The 12,336-nt window shown below is 35.7% G+C and overlaps 1 non-coding gene across 1 annotated transcript; it reads left to right on the top strand.

Moving 5' to 3' along the window:
- Nucleotides 1-8,535: 8,535 nt before the first annotated feature.
- On the top strand, nt 8,536-8,642 carry LOC121215781 (small nucleolar RNA R71). The gene has a single exon (XR_005911755.1). It is a non-coding gene; the product is annotated as a small nucleolar RNA R71 (small nucleolar RNA).
- The last annotated feature ends 3,694 nt before the right edge of the window (nt 8,643-12,336 follow it).

Raw genomic sequence — 12,336 nt, 5'->3', positions numbered from 1 at the left:
GGATAAAAGCTGGAAAAGTTTGTCATAATCGATATCGAATTGATAAATTACCAAACTAGAAAAAATAAACATATGCCAAATTAAATACAAGCATAAATCAAGAATTATTCAAGAATAAAAATGAGCTTCTTCTCAAAATATGAATTTAACTGTTCAAGCTCAATCAACATAAAACTAAATAATAATCAATATTTTTTTTCTTATTTTTTTCTTCTCTTTTTATTTATTTATTTATCTAGAAAAATCAGAAATAATTTAGTAAATCAAACATAAGAGCTAGTTACGCAGCTAACCAGATCAAATCTCGACAAAAAGGGAGTCAATAAAACGAGAAAAAGTCTCAACGAAAAAAATGAGTTATGGGTTAACATTAATGGGTAAATCAAGAAATGGTGTGTTAGGCTCAACGGGGTTCACTAAGGGTTAATTATGTGGTAGGTTTTTTTATGGGATAAGTGGGTTAAAACCTAAGTGCCATTATCATCTCAGTATATCAAATCAAAGGTGTGGTCTCGACATGTATAATCGAAACAAGTTCTAGAATAACAAATCAAATTAACACACTCATAACCAATAATAAAATGAGCAAGAAAAATGTATGCTCTAAAGGCTCAAAATCTCACAAAAAAATCATGGTTTTTTTTATGTCAATCTTGCAAAATTAAAACTTCAAGATAATACCTCAATTTAGGGAAACAACCTAAAATTTTTAATTCTGAAAGCAAACTTATCATGCTTGATTCTCTAATGTCTTAAAGTTTAAATCAACCAATGCACAAATATCTACAAATTAATCCAAAACACATCAACAAAAATTCTAAATCGATAAAAAATCATTCTAATGGAAGTATGAGAAAATTACTTAAACACAAAAATAATTCAGGGATTTTCTAATAGTCATTTAAATAACCTCCCCACACTTAAGATGTACATTGTCCTCAATGTACAAATAGATATAATCACAGTATAAGCAAAATATCATAAGAGAGGGAGAAAACTAAAACATTCCTAAATAATGGATGAAATTGCCAGGATGGTGAAAAGTAGAATTGTAGGCAAATCTAAATGTAGTGCATGATTTCAGTAATCTAATAAGAAAATAAAAACAAATAGTGAAGAATATTAAAAGGTCACTAACTCGATTAGAAACAACCATAAAAATAAAAATATAGTTCAAAAGATAAGAAACGAAAGAAGTCTAAGAAAACAAAAACAACTAAGAATAAAAATAAACATAAACATAAAAAAAAACTAAAAAGAAAATAAATAAACTTAATGGTCCTCATCGTTAGAGGTGTCGGTGTTGTGAGTCACTGGTCCTAAAGAGGATATATGGAGGTGCTAACAGATCTGCTGCAATGTCGCATCAATACCGTCGAACCTCTGAAAGCAATGCCTCTCGAAGCGAGTGAACTGCTCAGAGAGGTCATCTAAGGTAGCAGTAGAAGAAATAGGGCAATAAATTGCAGGTGAAGGATGAGGTGGACCCTCGTGATGGAAAATGAAATCATCAGTGAAGTCTTCGAATTCATTTTGAGGGTCAAAATGATATAGTCGGTACTGAGGAGGATCCACTCCATGAAGTCGCTCAATAATCCATGAAGTCTCTCAATCATCCTCATATGGGTCATACTAGATATTCCCTGTGGGCACATCTGGCCGACTAGTGTAAGTGAGGAGGACTACTCCGATATGTCAAGAAAATCGAAGTGTTGACCGAGTTGAGTCACATAAGGGCCTAAATAGATAGGACCCTTCCTATTGTGCTCTGTTTGATGGCGAAATGCAAGAGCTACAAAGTAGGCTACATCAAAAATATGCCCTGTAGCAATGCTTTATAGAAAATATGCATCTGTGGTACAAATGACTCCGGTGTTCCCTCTCCTATTGGTCAATGTGTGAGCTAAAAAGGTATGAATATACTGTAAGGCCAGAGGAAGAAAAGTTGCCTTCAAGTGACTCGCGTTATAAGGTCTCATACTCGCCGTGAAGTCTACCTAACAAAGAGATGGCGAGTAGTGGATGTGCTGGTGTAAGCGGAGAAAGCTCTCGGCACTCATGAACTATTCAGTGTATAGTCCCAAAGCAGTGCTGAACTTTGGGACATTCATATGTCGCGCTATGCCACCGAGTCTGAAACTGATGGTTCTCGACTCATCATGGGCCATCATAATATGCCATCGAGTCAGCTCCATGTATGTGGGCTCAACGATAGGGAAAAACTGGTCCCAAGGGGTTGTAGTAATGATTGTGCGAACATGATCAGCTAACTGGACCTACTCCAAAGAGACCCAATCAACACAGCGGCCTAGTGGTCGCAGTCAAAGAAGCTGATATAAGTCCTCTTGGGGACCTGCTGAAAATCGTAAGAAAGGACAGCAGGCATTGGCGGAAGCGTCCGAGGAGGTTGCGCCTAACGTTTCTTCTTTTTCGAACCGGGACAGTGACCTTAGACTTGCTACGTGTGTTCATCATGGTGTGCATACAATAAAAGTGGATCAAATAAAAATTTCATTAATAAAGGTAAAAGCACGAATGGACACAATGTAGCAATTCAAATAGTCACAAGAAATTTGAATCCTACTAAAATCCACAATAACAAGTTCAAACACTCAGCTAAAAATATAGGAATCCAATCATCATATAAAATAAGCAGTAAGAAAATAATAATTATTATAATAAATAAAATAACAGTAAACAAAACCCTAAGGTAACAACTATTAACATAACTATTACAATACTATAATTACTTATAATACTAGCAATAAGAAGACCGAGGAAGAAAAAGAAGAGTAATAAGAAAATAAAGAAACAATAAAAACAAAAGCAATAAAAGAAAACAATTAAGCAAAGCAAAACGACGATAGCAAAAATAGCAAGGCAAAAATAGAAACAAAAATAATAAGAATAATAATAAAACACATAATAGTAATACTATTAATAATAAGAAAATAAGAAAACAAAAGGCTAAAATAAAAAGAAATAATAAATAAAAACAATAAATAAAAAATAAAATAAAAATAAGGGGTAAAAGGGGAAACCGGGAGTGATGATAGTCGGAGATTTGGTCGAAGAAGAGGGTGGAGGTTTGGACAGACGTGAGATTTCTGCAATAGGGGTGAGGGGTCAGTGGGGTGATGCATGGCTCGAAGGCTTAGACGAGGGAGGGAGAAGGGCGTGCAAGGGAGAAGTGAAGGGTGACGAGGCTTTGAAGGGGGAAAGGCTGGAATGTGTGGGTGAGGGGTGCGGCTCGATAGAAGGCCAAGAAAGAGGGAGCGAAGGGAGAAAAGAGGGGGATGTTAAGGTGCAACAGTTTTGTGATGTGAAGAGAACGGCTGGAAGAGAGCGACGAGGTGAAATGGGGGAGAAGTGTCAGTGGTCGGAAGGTACTAGTTGTGGGTTAACGGTGGCTAAGTTGTGGAGACTTAGGGAAGAAGACAAAATAAAAGAAAAAGAAGGGGCTAGGATTTTAAGGATGACACAGTCATGTGAGGTCCGTGTTGAGCCACATGGCCATGTCACATGCCCGTGTGACGCTTTACTAGCCTATGTGCGATAAAAAATTTCCAACCCAGTCTTCACACGGCCTCGGACACGCCTGTGTGTCCAGGCTGTATACCAGGCCATGTGTGATTTCCTTCGCTTCTTCCACTTCCGCGCGAGATCCCACACACCCATGCTGCTTGGTCGTGTCTCGTATACGGCCATGTCTCTTGCCCATGTAACTCTCTGACTTGAAATGAAATTGAAAACTAGCTCTAGGTTTTACAAGGCTGACGACACGTCCGTGTGTCCAGGATGTGTGGGCCACATGACCGTGTAACCATCGAATTTTTGATAAATTAAGTCTCAGTTAGGGACAAGGGTACGCCCGTGTGGGTCACATGGCCATGTCGCCAAGCCGTGTAACTCATTTTCGAATGCTCCCTGATGCACACGGCAATGACATACCTGTGTGTCTAGGCCATGTGATGCACTATCGATTACTTCATTTCACACACAGCGTAAGACACGCCCGTGTGTCTAGGCTATGTGGGTCAAAAAAACTTTTTTAAAAATTAATATTTTAAATAAGCATGCAATAGAATTAAAAGAATCAACAAAAGGTAGACATTCAGGTTGCCTCACGAGAAGTCTTATTTAGAGTCTAAGTTCGACTTACCTTGTGCGCATGGTTACGATGGTTCGTGAAGCCGAAGCTCTTCTCTATCATTTCTAAAATCGTCACCACTATAAAGTTTAAGCCGATGTTCATTTACCTTGAATGTGCCAAATGCCAGATGGGTTACCTCTATCCCACCGTATGGGAAAATGGTTTGTACTATGAATGGACTTGACCATCTTGATTTTAGCTTTTCGGGAAACAATTTGAGCTTTGAATTGTATAAAAGGACACGATCCCCAACTGTGAATTGTTTGGGCTACTTCAAACGAGCATTGTGTCGTCGCTTTATCACTTCTTTATATAGTCCCGAGCTCTCGTAAGTATTAGCTCGCCACTCGTCTAACTTATTTAGCTGCATCAATCTCTTCTCACCTGCAAGTTTAATATTGTAGTTTAGAAATTTCTTGCCCAGAATGCTTTCTGTTCGAGTTCAAGCGATAAATGACAACTCTTTCCATATAAAAGTCTGTAAGGAGATGTTCCTATGGGTGTTTTATATATAGTCTTATAAGCCCATAAAGCGTCATCCAATTTTAACGCCCAATCATTTCTATTTGACTGTACTGTTTTTTCTAGGATGCGTTTGAGTTCTCGATTCACAACTTCAAGTTGCCCACTAGTTTGAGGGTGATAAGGGGTAGTTGTTCTATGGTGCACGTCATACTTCTTAAGGACTTTATCAAATTAAGTGTTACAAAAATGTGTACCCCTATCACTAATAATCGCTCTAGGTGTTCTAAATCTAGAAAAGAGCTTCTTAAAAAATTGAACTACCACTCTAGCATCATTAGTAGGTAAAGCTTGAGCTTCTACTCATTTTGACATATAATCAACTGATAACAGAATGTATTTATTACCAAAAGAGATAAGAAATGGGCTTATGAAGTCAATGCCCCAGACGTCAAAAATTTCACATGAAAGCATATAAGTTTAAGGCATTTCATCATGTTTAGAAATATTACCTGTTCTCTGGCATCTATCCCAAGAAGCAACATACCTGTTACCATTCTTAAATAGTGTGGACCAATAAAAACCTATTTCAAGTGTTTTATGTGATGTCCTAATCCCACTGTAATGCCCTTTTGTCAGTCCTGAGTGACAGTGTTCCGAGATCTTACTTGTTTCTGATTTTAGAACACACCTTCGAATTACTTGATCTACACATACACGAAAAGGAAAAAGGATCCTCCCAAAAATAAGTTTTCACATCGACAAAGAATCATTTCTTTTGATGATGTGTCAACCATTTTGGTAGCATTTTAGAAGCAAAGTAATTTGTGATATCTGTAAACCAATGGGCTTCAAAATCAGTTATAACCAAGAGTTGATCATCAGGATACGAGTCATTTATCTCATTCTCATTAAGCTCCTTGAGATGTGGATTCTCTAGTCTGAAAAGGTGGTCTACTGCAAGATTTTCAGCTCCCTTCTTATCCTAGATTTCCAAATCGAACTCTTGCAATAATAAAATCCACCTTATAAGTCAAGGTTTTGTATCCGATTTAGTTAGAAGATAGCGAAAAGTTGAATGGTCAGTGTAAACAACAACTTTAGATAATATTAAATATGGTCTAAATTTATTGAATACAAAAACCATAGCTAGCAGTTCTTTTTTTTGTAGTATTGTAATTTTCTTGCGCATCTGTCAAAGTCTTGCTGGCATAATAGACTGGCTAAAAATGCTTGTCTCTAAACTGCACCTACTGCAAAATCACTTGCATCACACTTTAGTTCAAAGGGTAAATTCCAATCAGGTGCAACCACAATCGGGGCATTAATTATTTTTTTCCTTAAGAGTATTAAATAATTCTAAGCATTCCTGACTAAAATCGAATGGCACATCTTTTCTAGCAAATTAGTTTAAGGCTTAGCTATTAAATAATTCTAAGCATTCCTGACTAAAACCTTCTATAGAACCCAACATGTCCTAAAAAGCTTTGAATAGCCTTAGCTAAACTAGAGGGAGGCAATTTTTTGATGGTTTCAATTTTTTCTCTATCAATCTCAATCCCTTTACTAGAAATTTTATGGCCCAACACAATCCCTTCTCAAACCATGAAGTGACATTTTTCCCAATTAAGCACAAGGTTTTTTTCCTCATATCTCATTAAAAATCGTTTTAAAATTTTAAGACAAAGATGGAAAGAATTACCGAATATCGATAAGTCATCCATAATACCTCCATAATTTCCTCTACAAGTTCATCAAAGATGGCTAGCATGCAACGCTGAAAAGTAGCAAGAGCATTACACAATCCAAAATGCATTCTTTCATAAGAAAATGTACCATATGGACATGTGAATGACATTTTTTCTTGGTCCTTGAGAGCTATCAGAATTTGAAAGTAGCCAAAAATTCCATTTAGGAAGCAATAATACATGTGACTAGATAATCTTTCCAACATTTGATCTATGAATGATAGAGGAAAATGATATTTCCTCATGGCGTCGTTCAACTTCCTATAGTCAATACAAACTCTCCATTCTGTGACTGTTCTCATTGGAATCAATTCGTTCATTTCATTCGCCACAACAATCATGCCTCCTTTCTTAGGAACAACCTCCTTCCTTTTTAGGTGATTTGGTAATTGCTTCAGTTCCAATTTGGGAGGTTCTTCAATAGAGGGTTTCAATTTTAATTCCTTGCTCACCTCAATGTCCTCATAATTTACCTGTCTCAGTGAAGACTCATTAGAGTCTAAATCAATTTTCGTCTCACTTATCACAGCATTATTTCCATCTACCTCCTTTCATTGAACAAGACACAGCTCAACGTGTCCCTATGAATGATTTCCTATAATGAATCTTGAATAACATGATCAATAGAGTCAATAAAATAACAGGAATCATCTTGTTCTCTAGAGAATCGCATAGCATTATAGATTTTAATAATAATCTCCCCATCACCTACCCTAAGCACAAGTTTACCATCACCTACATCAATGATAGCCCTAGCAGTGGCTAAAAAGGGGTGACCCAAAATTAGACCACCTCAACATCCTCATCCATGTCAAGCACAATAAAATCAACAGGGAATATAAATTTATATATTTTTACAAGTACCCTACGATATTTAATAGATCTATCAACCAATTGAATACTCATCCTAGTGGGTTTTGGTTCCCCAAGACCAAGTTGCTTGAACATTTTAGAAGGCATCAAATTAATGCCAGCACCCAAATCAGCTAATGCTTTCTCAATGTTTAAACTACCAATAAAATAAGTAATAGTAAAACTTTCTGGATCTTTCAGCTTAGTTGGCAGTTTATTTTGGAGAATAACTGAACATTTATCGTTGAGTTCTATAGTGGATAGCTCTTCAAACTTCCTTTTATTTTTTATTAGCTCCTTTAAAAATTTTTCATATGTGGGCATTTGCAAAATAGCTTCAACAAAAGGTAAGTTAATATGCAATTGTTTGAAAAGTTCAAGAAATTTACCAAATTGTTTATCCATACGGTCTTTCTTCAACTTTGCCGGATATGAGATCGATGGTTTATATTCTTTAAACACCGGTGTTTGAATTTCTTCAGGTTTTACCCCCTCATCATTTGCATTATCAAATTCCTATTGTAGCTTCTTTTTGGTTTCAGCCAACACTTTCTCGTTCCTTAATGTAACTACTTTCACATGTTCTTTTGGGTTGGGTTTGGTGTTACTAGGTAAACTACCTTGCTGCCTTTCTGAAACCAATTTAGCAAGCTATCCAATCTGATTTTCGAGCCCATGAATTGACGCTTGTTGATTTTTCAAAGTTATCTCAGTGTTTTGAAAATGGGTTTCTGACACTGAAATAAATTTTGCCAACATCTCTTTAAGATTCGGTTTCTTCTTTTGTTGATAGGGTTGTTGAAAGCCTGAGGGGGTTGTGATCTTTGGTTTCCTTGACCACCCCATGAGAAATTTGGGTGGTTCCTCCAACCTGCATTATATTTATTGCTATAAGGGTTATTTTGAGGTCTAGAATTATTACCCATATAATTTATTTGCTCATTCTCCATGCTAGGACCAAAGGGTAAATATTCTGGATTATTTAAATATTCTGGATAATTTATTTCACCTCCATTTGCATCGCACTGCATCACCAGATGTACCTGCATTGAAACACATAAACCATCAATTTTCTTATTTAATAGTTCTAACTGATTCGATAACATGGTGATCGCATCTAAGTTAAAAACAGTAGCTGCTTTTATCGTCTTTGTTCTCATGACTTGCTACTGATAGTTATACAATGTCATCTCCTCAATAAATTTATAAGCCACTTCAGGTGTTTTATTATTCAGAGTTCCACTGACTACTACATCAATTAACTTCCTCGTTGAAGGGTTCAAACCATTGTAGAAGGTTTGAACTTGTAGCCATAGAGGTAACCCATTGTGAGGGCAACTTCTCAATAAATCCTTATACATCTCCCATGTGTCATATAACGTCTCTAAATCGATTTGTACAAAGGAAGAGATATCATTCCTCAACTTGGCTGTCTTAGCCGGTGGGAAGTACTTCAAAAGGAACTTTTTGGTCATTTGAACCCATGTGGTAATGGAACCTCGTGGTAAATAGTTCAACCACTGTTTAGTTTTGTTCCTTAACGAGAAAGGGAATAATCGTAAGCGAATGGTGTCATAATGATGCCATTAATCTTGAAAGTATTGCAGATTTCTAGGAAATTGGTCAAATGAGTATTTGGATCTTCGTCTTGGAAACCATTGAATTGAACAAACTGTTGAATCATCTGAATAGTGTTCGGCTTTAGTTTGAAATTATTTGTAGCAATGGTGGGTTTCACAATACTCAATTCATCCCCAGTTACAGTGGGTTTGGCATAATCGTACATAGTACGAGGAACATGATCTAGATTTGCAACAACTATAGGAGGTAGCTAATTATTCTGGTTATCACCCATCTCCTCAGTAATAATAATTTCCTTTTGTTCGTCTACTATATTCTCTTGACTCTGCCTTGCTTCTCTACGATTTCTGCGAGCAGTACTTTCAGTTTCACTGTCAAATAACAATAGTCTCGACAGATTTCTTCTTTTCATTAACTAAAAGAACCTGCCAGAAGCAAATAAAAGAAAATAAATTAGAATGTAAAAATTACACTAAAAACAAAAATTATAATAAAAATAAAAATGGCTAAATTAATAAAAATCGATTGTTCCTAATATTTTAGTCCCCAACAATGGCACCAAAAACTTGATGATCACTAAACTAACTATAAATACGACAAAGACAAGCACACCTATCGAATAATAGTATAGCTATGGTGAGTAGAGAATATAGTATCCATGAGGACTAAAAGTACTAGTAATTACCGTATTCTTATTATTTAGCCGACAAATTGGAGTGATTGTGTTTTAATCTAACATTACAAAACTAATTTAACTAAGAACGCAACAGAGAATGAATCAAGGAAATAATTAAAGAAAACCAATGAGATAGATAATACCTAGGAAAAAATCCATCTAGACTTCACCTTTTATTATGAATATGAATTAAACGATTTATTCACTTGTGTTTTGATCCATAGAAATCCCTAAATTATGTTAATATCTCTTTTGAGAGTAAGAACAACTGACTCACTACAACAAAATAGGTTTTTAGCGGCGTTTTTTATGCTTTTAGTGCCGCTAAAAGTATTTGAAAGGGCCGCAAAAAATGCCGCTGTTGATAACGTCGCTAACGTTTGCGGCGCTTTTACAAAAATGCCGCTAAAGGTCATGACCTTTAGCGGCGCTTCTCCCACAAACACCGCTACAGATCATGACCTTTAGCGGCGCTTCTCCCACAAACGCCGCTATAGATCATGACTTTTAGCGGCGCTTCTTCCACAAACGCCGCTATATATCATGACTTTTAGCGGCACTTCTCCCACAAACGCCGCTATAGATCATGACTTTTAGCGGTGCTTCTCCCACAAACGCTGCTATAGATCATGACTTTTAGCGGCACTTTTTTATAAACGCCGCTAAAGAACACGACTTTAGCGGCGTTTTTTAAAAAATGCCACTAATTTTGGAAGATTTGTAAAATAAAATTTTCCATATTTTCAGCCTATCCTATAGCATAAAAACCAACCAAAAGAAACAAATCTCAATAATATTTCAAATTAAACGAATGATTTATAATATAAATATAAATAAATGAAATATAATTCATATTATTCTTACATTAATGTTAAAATTTAAAATGATAACAATATTTATAGGATAGTCTAAGATGGCGGATGTTGCAACTGCTGAAACATCTTCATCATATTCTGAAGCTGCTGCTGGAGTTCACCGTACTTTCTCATCTGCTTCTCTCACTGCTGCATCAACTTTAAGTTGTAGCTAGAGTTCTTCATGTTTTCTTTGAACCTCAGCTTCTCTCGATGCTGCCTCTGCTTCCCTCGCTGCTGCATTTGCTTTAAGTTGTGGTTGGTGTTCTTCATATTTTCTTTGGACTTCAGCTTCTCTCGATGCTGCCTCCGCTTTAAGTTGAGTAATTTGCTCAATTATGGTCGCTTGCATCTGAGCCATCTGGTCTCTTAACCTCTGAACTTCAACTTGAGCCTGACTCCTCGAAGGCATGTATTGCTGCTAGCTGGATCTAAAATATTCGGTTGGGTTAACAAAAGATCCTTGAAATCAAACCCGACCATACCTTTCAGGACCCAAACTTCAGTAACAATCCTCTTATCAATGTCGTCAAGATGAACAGAACTATCACTCGAAGCAATCGCTTCGTGCTCCACCTTTTTACCCTTTAGTTTCTCCTAATAAATAAATCAAATAGTTAGGAACGCAATATATATTATAAAAACAAATGCAACATAACTTAAAAATATTTGCATTACAAACAATGAATTAAACCATTAGAAAATAAACACTATAAATATTTATACGATAGTCTTTTTATTAAGTAAACATACCAAAATTTCTGTAGCTTCAGGAGTCATAGGAGATCCATCTTTCTTCCTATGTGTAATGTCAAAAAGCTGAAAGCGTCCAGCTTTTTGACCGGAAGACAGTTCCTACAATATAGTAGTAAAAGTATTATTTAATGGAAAGTAATAAGTATTTGACACTATTAATAAATTCAAAATAGCTTGGCCTCAGCTACACAAGCAAAACTTTTCGACCCAATAGTGTGAGTGAATTTCTATTTTTGCCTGCTGCTTTTTCCAACTCCTTCACGATCCTACATTATGAAATTATTATTACGTATATAGTAAATACTATAAACCAAAATAATTATAAGAGTTTGGAAGTACGTAATACCTCTCCTTTCTTTGAATTCCAAAATCTAACCGCATCTTCCCATTGGTACCTCAGCATTCCCGGCAGGACATTTTGTAATTTCTCTTCGAGGGTTGTTTTTGTCTTAAAATAATCTTTCTTTAAAGTACTTTTATGGTCTCTCCATATTTTTCCCAATACCTTCTTTACATAAGTATCCGAGACCTCTAAAGCAAACCTCGCATAGAAAAAACACAAGTTAAGAAAGTAAATATAAATGAAACTTAAACTTAAGTATTATAAATGACATTAACGTTTTGTTACCTTAATATTATCGAGAGCTTGATTTTTTTTACTATCAGGCATTTGATGCCATGACTCGTAATTGATAGGCAACATATTTGCATTTCGTGCTAGAATGCCCCAATATCCTGCTAAAAGTCGAGCTTCTGATCCAACAGGCTGACCAAAACTGTTTCTACATACTTTGACATGCTCGACTGGATCTAACTCGTATAAATCTTTAAGTAGCGTACGTCATCGACCTCTGCACGTCCCACCACTTTCAACTGAAAAACGGTATATTATAATATAAGAAATTGAAAAAGAAATCAACAATAAGTCAACACGCATGTAAATTAAATATAAAATTACTTTGAACTTCTATAGGTTCGTCAGGTGTAATCGGAATATTCGAAGATCTAATAGCAGTCTGTTGTTCACTATTTGTTTCTTTCGATTTTGGAGTATTTTGAACAATGCTTAGATCTCACAATTTTCTTCTAGGCATTTTATCTGCAATACACATAAAATAGTTGAAAATTTAGTAACTAATTAAAACAATAACAACACATATAAAATAGTTGAAATATTTAATAAGAGCAAGATTTGAATTATGATATTACATATAATTAAAAAATCGTAAAATCTTACTACATCATAATTCGTAA

The sequence above is a fragment of the Gossypium hirsutum genome, chromosome D03, assembly GCF_007990345.1.
Source record: "Gossypium hirsutum isolate 1008001.06 chromosome D03, Gossypium_hirsutum_v2.1, whole genome shotgun sequence".
Classification (NCBI taxonomy): Eukaryota; Viridiplantae; Streptophyta; class Magnoliopsida; order Malvales; family Malvaceae; genus Gossypium; species Gossypium hirsutum.
The sequence above is the reverse complement of the archived record's forward strand: the minus strand, read 5'-3'. Positions and strand labels throughout refer to the sequence as shown.